At 37.9% G+C, this 7,374-nt stretch overlaps 1 long non-coding RNA gene across 1 annotated transcript in view; it reads left to right on the top strand.

The window, feature by feature from the left end:
• LOC104915323 overlaps positions 1 to 2,136 on the top strand; it is a 6,820-nt gene extending 4,684 nt beyond the window's left edge. Inside the window, exon 3 of the long non-coding RNA XR_796329.2 lies at positions 1,091 to 2,136. This is a non-coding gene — a long non-coding RNA (uncharacterized LOC104915323). The remainder of the gene's footprint in view (positions 1 to 1,090) is intronic.
• Positions 2,137 to 7,374: the final 5,238 nt, after the last annotated feature.

Here is a 7,374-nt window from a genome sequence, read left to right as displayed (position 1 = left end):
CATGATCTTTGAGGTCCCTTCCAACCCTGGCCATTCTGTGATTTTGTGTGATCCATCCCTCAAATCCTGCTCACTAAATAGTTTATATAAAGCCATCAATTGCTATAAAAAGTCTTATGTATATATACTGTAAAAGTATAGTTTATTTTTTAGTACATTACAGCTGTGTTTTGTATCTTTCATTTACACTTGGGACTATTGTGAGTAAAGGAGAAATTCAATAACGGGTAAAAATTATGTTTAGAAGAAAATTATATATATCCTTTATTTTCCGACTGTGAGAAAGTAAGTGTGCAAGCTGAGTGTAATCAAGAATTAGACTCAATTTGCTCTTTTATTGGTCTTGTTTGGAAATTCCATGTAATTTTTAGATATAGACCTGTCTTCACATAGACAAGTACGTTATTAGTATCTGATTTTAGCAGACTAGAATGGAAAACATGAAGTTACATTTATATTATAAGTATTTATTGATTGTTTTCCTCTAATGAACCAAATACTCTGTCAGGAATAGAAATTTTGATTCAGTTTGCATGAGATGTTATTCCTTTTGTAGTATTTCAGTGTCTTCAGGCTACAGTTTGATTTTTGTTCTTGTTGGTTTGCTTTTGCAGACAAAACTGCAAAAACAGCAAGTGTATGAAATGTTCTGCCAAGACACATGCTTATTGCTGGAAAGTGTTTATGCTCTGTTACACACTAATAGCACTTTGTCTTTAAGCAGTCTGGTCTTGGCTGGCCCTCTGCAGAATGTAGCCCTGTAGACATGAAAATAATCTGCACTTCTGTCATTCATTCACCTCTGTGTGGGTACCCTCTGAAGCATACTTCAAACTGTGACTCTATGCTCAATCTGTCAGCTCAAACTAACTTGCTTTGGCTGCTTAGAGACTGTTAGATAGTACGGGTTTTATTACTTGGGGGACAAATAAATGCAGGCAAAGCTGCATTGTTGCTTCTTAGTTATACAGTTAAGCACCTTCCACACATTTGTTTGTTGAAGGTTAGTTACTCAGTATATAATGCATTTCCACAGCGTGTCAAAGAATCTATAGATCTTATTCATTACATTCAGTATATTTCATTGCAGAAGCTCCAGATGGAAGACGAAATGTATCAGCAATGAATTAAAGAAGGTTGGAGGAAACTCAAAGCCTGACTGCCATGTTGTTACTGACAAGTGTCCTTAATTCAGTGTGAAAATATTTCTGAAAGATTATCCTTGAGGTTTTTGTCTGAATTTAGGATTCAGCTCAGTGTATTTCTTATCATGGGCTTCATCTTCTGCTAACTACTATTTCTGCTTAAAGAGCTGCAAGTACGCAGATGACTTGAGCCTTCATGTAATCTGTTTTGTTTTTTCTTCGTGTATTTAGTCATCAGAAGTTCCTGGCAAAAAATGTTTATACTTGCTCTGCTACAGCAACTCAGGTTTTAACACTTACCTACTGCCATTGCAGTATTTCTTAGACTTCAGGTACACCCTTTATCTTTCTTCAATCTGTCTGTTCTTTCATCTTGCATATGAATGATGTTCCCATGCTTTTCTGTGTATACTCATTTTTAAAGTTTCTGTCATGGAATTACAGATTGCCTTCTCTTTGCTTTCACCATGACTTGGTATATAGATGCACAAGTGGCAGGATTGGCTCATTCAAATTCATCTTTTCCATACTGAGATAAAGATGTTTTTGCTCTTCCATGTTCCCCCGGGTTCTTCTCGCAGTTCCCACATCTTGTTTTAGAGAAATGTGATCTCTGGTTGCTTTCCCTTAAATTTCACGTAATGGTGCAATAAAGCATGTGCATAAAAATGAACACATCTGTGCTTATAACTTAACATATGTATAATGTACTTGCTGCATTTGGAAGATCAGAGTCATTGATATGATTAGTTTCTAAAATGACCCTTACTTAACATATTAATGGTCCAGAACTGAAATTTCCAGTGCTCTTCATATACACCAAATTACTTAGGTCACACCAAAAGTAATGCCTCCTACTTATTTCCTATTTATTATTATAGTGGAAGCTATAATAATTTTGTATAATATATACCAATAATGTGTTTGATACAGCAAATTCGCACCTACAAAACAATAAGTTTCAGTATAGTCACCACCATTAGCTATGCATTTTCACTGGCAATGAACAAGAGCCTGGATGTTCTGCTCATAAAAATCTGCATGGCTCTCTGGCACATAGCCTGTCTTTCACATCTCTGTTGCCACTGCTGAGATGCACCACCCACCACCTCGCTGTCCTCACATCCACTTACTGGACTCCATAAACATTCACTAAGTGTAGATGAGTGTCAGTGGGTGCCATTTTTTCTGCATGGAGGATTTCAGTGACACACCTTTGTTCCATATACACTTCTGTGCCAGACATCATTCTGTCAGACTGCGCCTCTGCTGCTATCTGCCACACCAAAACAACATGGAATGGAATATCATCAGGAAGGTTCTACTCCAATACCACCAACATTTGCCACTGATGTCACGAGCCAACATCGTAAAGTAGGATACGTTATTTTTGGAACAGTCCTCATAACAGTAACTTAGTTTACTATAAAACTTGAAAGGTAAAAGCATAAGTATGTGCTGAAGACATTAACTAGTTCATTATCAGTTACAAGGTAGAGAGAAAAAAAAGAAATCCATTATAAATCACATCTGAAAAACATGTTCCAACTGCATACTAGAAAATATGTGTAAAATCAGAAAATGGACAAACCTTTATGTACCTAGATATGGAGATCTCACTTTGGAGAAGAATAATCAGAGTTCAAAAAAAATTTCTATTTATCTCAACTGTTCCTAAACTGGAGCTGATATACAAGTACCTCCTATATGGAGGTATGGCAAGTACAATGACAAACTGAATTCCAAATTACAACAGGTTACACTGAGAATGGGTGAATGTCACTGATCCTTCTGTTAATTCATTTCTGTAGTCTAGACCTGTTTTGGCTTTGTGTCACATGCATAAAACATGTTGGAACAATTTGGGGTTTGCCTTTAGTTGTGATCTATATTTCTGCTGTTCCTGCCAGAAAAAAATGCTAAATCTGCTCCTGTCAGATGATCCTGCTGTTGGAAGCATAACAGTGCTGAAGCAGAGTTGAAGTTCAGCTCATGATCTCCCTCTCAAAATCCTCTTAGATTGCAACCTGAATATGGAGATAGCCCTTTCTTGCCATAATCGCAGAACTACAGAATCATAGAATCATTTGAGTTGGAATAGGCCACCTGTTCCAGTGTTTCACCATTCTGAATAAGGAATCTCCACTAGTATCTGCTCTAAATCTCCCCTCTTTTAGTTTAAAACCATTCCTCCTTGTCATATCACTACACTCTGGGCAGCCTGTTCCAGTGTCTCACCACTCTCTGAATAAGGACTGTTTGGACTGTGAGAGGGCACTGCCACCTCGTATTCTTTTTTTTTTGTCTACCCATACCCCTGAGGATCACACTCAAAGCTCTGCTAGCTCCCCTAAGCTCCTTGGTCTTTCAGAGTTGCTATCCCTGAGATTCCATCTATCCGCTCCCTAAGTAAGACGAAATCTGCTCATCCTGAAGCAGCAGACCTGCAATCTGCTACTCACCTCCCTCATTCTCTGTGGGATACAACACTCTTCATTTCAGGACCACTGCAGCATTGCTAATGGCTCCTGAAGTCATGATGCCACCATCATACTGAGAAACAGATTGTGTATAGTAGCATTACTTAACTTTTAGAGGAGATGTAAACTCTGCAGCGGATATAAAAATATGAATAGTGTTTATAGCTTATAAAACCTGACAGTTATTTGCCGTTAACCTTCTGATTCTGTCATTTTTGTGTGGCAACAATCTTGAAGCACTCAACCTATCATTACTGTTTGAATTTCTAGTAGGTTCTGTAGTAGGTTGTATTTATAATCTTCTTTCTGGTAGATTGTTTTTATAGTTAAAGTTCTTTTTTAAATTTTTTCTTTAAATTTTTCTTCTGAAATAGGACATTTATATATGTAAGTTCTTATACAGAAATTATGTATTTAAGTTCGTATGCATTGTCATAAAGATTTTATAATTTGAACTGTGGTAATTGTCATGACATTCTTTTTGCCATATGTAAAGCACAAAGCTTCCCTATATAAAACCAATCGTGAACAGAGTTAATTCTCAATACACAGCCAAGCTGGAGACTAACGTATTATTACTAAATCTTTAATCCTGGAGACTTACAGAAGTATGAGTTTTTGGAAGTTTTAATTTTGAAATGACATTTACAGAAGTCAAGTGTTTGTTTTGTCACTAAAAAAAATTCCAGTTTCTTGAGATGTGAGACAATTTGTTAGCCAAATCCCCTATCTTATTCAGAGAATGTCAATAGAAAACAATCTACTCTCCTAGCTGTCCCTGCAAAATTGGCAGCTTCTGCTTTCTTTTGTTTTAGATGAGCTATTTCAAAAAATCATGAACAGTTCAGACCTCAGTCAGGTGGATATTCTCACCAGGTTGTTAGATAACAGCTATATCAAAATGACTGTATCAAAATCTGTCCAGTCTTAGGTTTTTCAGGGGCAGTAATGGAGCGTGAAACATCTTTTGGTTTGAGAAGAAATTTTAGTTGTTTTGCAGACAGTCCCAAACTTCCACTTACATCTGAATTTGATGTTACAGTTGTAGTTAAGGACTGGGAGGACAGATTTCTGTCTTTCTTTTTAGATTTTACTGGTAATTTCTTCAGAGGATTCAGAAAGGTTCTTCAGTATTGGATCACTGGCACTACAGATTATAATCAAAAAGATACTGAAAACAACTTCACTTACTCCAAGCTGAACAGCTGATGCCAATAGTTCTTAAGAAAAGAATGCACTTTCATGGGATCACGTCTGAGCTCAGCATCCACACAGTCTAAGTGGCTCACAGGAACTTTCACCTATGTTCACGTACACCCACTATTTCATTTTTCTGCTTATAACCTGTTCATGACCTGAAAATGTTTCACAGCTGTAATATTAAATAAGGGGACAGTGTGTTCCTTGCTTGTGTGAATACAATGAAGGCTCAACATTGGAAGAGCAAGAATGAAAATATCTGAACACTCTGCAGGTTTTGTAAACCCTTTCACTGTGTAAGCAAAGTCAAATGTACAAAGTAGTTCAAATATATGTATGTCACTCCAAAAGTAATGCCTTTTATTTATTTCCATGAATACTACAATAGACACTAGGAGAATGCTTCCCATGCAGTCCATCTTTTATCAGTCCAAATATGTGGAAGTCAGAAAGCAACAAATCCAGACTATTCAGTGAGTATGATAGGACAGTCCAGCCCAGATTAGCTTTGTGGTCTATGGTCTTCAAACTGGTATGGTACCTGACATTACTGAGTTGTGAGAGAAGTGTTGTCGTCTTCTCTGGCGTGACTCTGGAAGTTCAGGCTTTCAGCTCACTCAGTATTGTGATGTAGTGGTCAGAATTAATGGTTTGTCCAGGTTCCAGGAAATCCAGAAAAATCTCCCCTTTCCTATCTCAAAAAACATTGCACTTCACTTTACTTGTTGAGGACTGTATGTTGGTCATTTTTTTCAATGGAGAATTCACATATTGCCTCTTGGTGCACTGCTGTCTTGACTCTGTGGTGATACCATATCTTGTGACTGGTAATGATGTGATCCAGCAAACTCACCTTCAGCCTTGTCCAGTAGATCCTCACAAACTTGCATATGGTATTATTTTTGTTCCTGTGTGAGCATTAGTGAATACCTCCTCATGGAGAAATTCAGTTTACACACCGTTGCTCCATGCCATCTATTGTGTGGCAACAGAATGGAACAGAATATTGGTGGAAAGATTCACCCTCTACTGCCATACCACCAACATTCATCTCTGACGTTGTGGCCAACATCATAAAGTAGGAGGCATTACTTTCTGAGCAGTACTAGAATCTGATTGCTTCACAGATGCAGTAGGTTCTTTTAGGCAGTAAAGTGCTCCCACAATTTTTGCTCTAAGTATTCCACCAGGTATCCTGCCTTTTAACCTGTTTTTATGCCCCATAGATATTATGATATATTTCTGTTTCTTGGCTGCATGAATACGGCAGTTCCTTGAATCATGCTCCCCATGTGAATTATGAATTGAGAAGTTACCTTCTGCAGTATTTGCTGAAAAGGGCAGCCATTCTTTTTGATAATGATTTCTGTGTGCAGAAAGTGAATACAGATAGTATGGAAACAATGAAGATTTTTAAAAAGAACTGACTAATAATTGGATATCTTTAGACTTTGCTCACAGTGTTCCCCTGTGGAATTAGAGGTTGTTTATTTATTTAATCTCAGAAGAATTGTGAGGATTTGTGTAATGTCTGCTGGTTCTGTAACTGCTAATGCTATTATTTATCATTATCATTTAAGATCGGTTAGCCAAGTTCTTGAAAATAAATTTGGTTCTCCTTTTCTAACAGCTGTTGTAAACTGTGATGCAGTCATCTTCATTTTATCCTTTTGCGATAGGCATATCTAGGTGCTCTAGAGCACTTATATGAAAAATTAAGCACATGCAAAGCATAAAGCATGATGATGTTGTCTCATGTTGGTGCAGTTCCATGAAATGGGGTAAAGAAGGTTAAAAACCTGTAGTTGCACAAAGGGGCAGTACCCTGGCTTCCCCTATTCCACTCCTGTCTATCTCAAGCTACCTACTCAGGTGCTTGCTGTGTGCATCTTTCTCTTGTCTGCTTTTTTTTCTGACTCTGCTGCTGTACAGGCTCCTCCATAAGGTTACTCAGTGTTCTCACCCACCAGAAAACAAATCCAGCTGGACCACTGAGTTTTGTCTAACAGATCTGTCCAGTTGGAATAAGGGCAATGCTAGGATCACACAGCCAGGAGCTCTGGGAAGCAAAAGAGGAAGAAAAGGGAGGAAGTGGAAACAGAACCTGCCTCATGCAAGTAGCCATGGGCTGGGGACCAGCCACTGATCAGCTCTGCAAGTTAGCAGGTATGTGCTGGGTAACAACCTGCTGCACCAGGGTGGTCACTGTTCCTAGTGAGAGGTCATTGGAAAACAAATGTAAGCTTTCATAGAAACAGGCAAATCATTATTTTAATCTATGTTGTGCCAGGATCTAGTGCTTAATGTTCGAACCAAATAATAAGTCATCCAGACTTGAATGCACTATGTCTTCTTAGTACCTGTGTGCATACTGCTTGTCAAACATCAAACAGAATTTCCAGTGCTCCTCTGACCTTTGCTCATTTCATGTGGGAGTGAATTGAGATTATGTATGTTCCTTCAAAATGATCATGCAGGAAGGACTAAAGCAAAATAATTAAGCTTCATTGTGGTTTATATCTCAGTCAAGCTATGTTCACCAGAGCATT

This window comes from Meleagris gallopavo, chromosome Z, assembly GCF_000146605.3.
Source record: "Meleagris gallopavo isolate NT-WF06-2002-E0010 breed Aviagen turkey brand Nicholas breeding stock chromosome Z, Turkey_5.1, whole genome shotgun sequence".
NCBI lineage: Eukaryota > Metazoa > Chordata > Aves > Galliformes > Phasianidae > Meleagris > Meleagris gallopavo.
The sequence above is the reverse complement of the archived record's forward strand: the minus strand, read 5'-3'. Positions and strand labels throughout refer to the sequence as shown.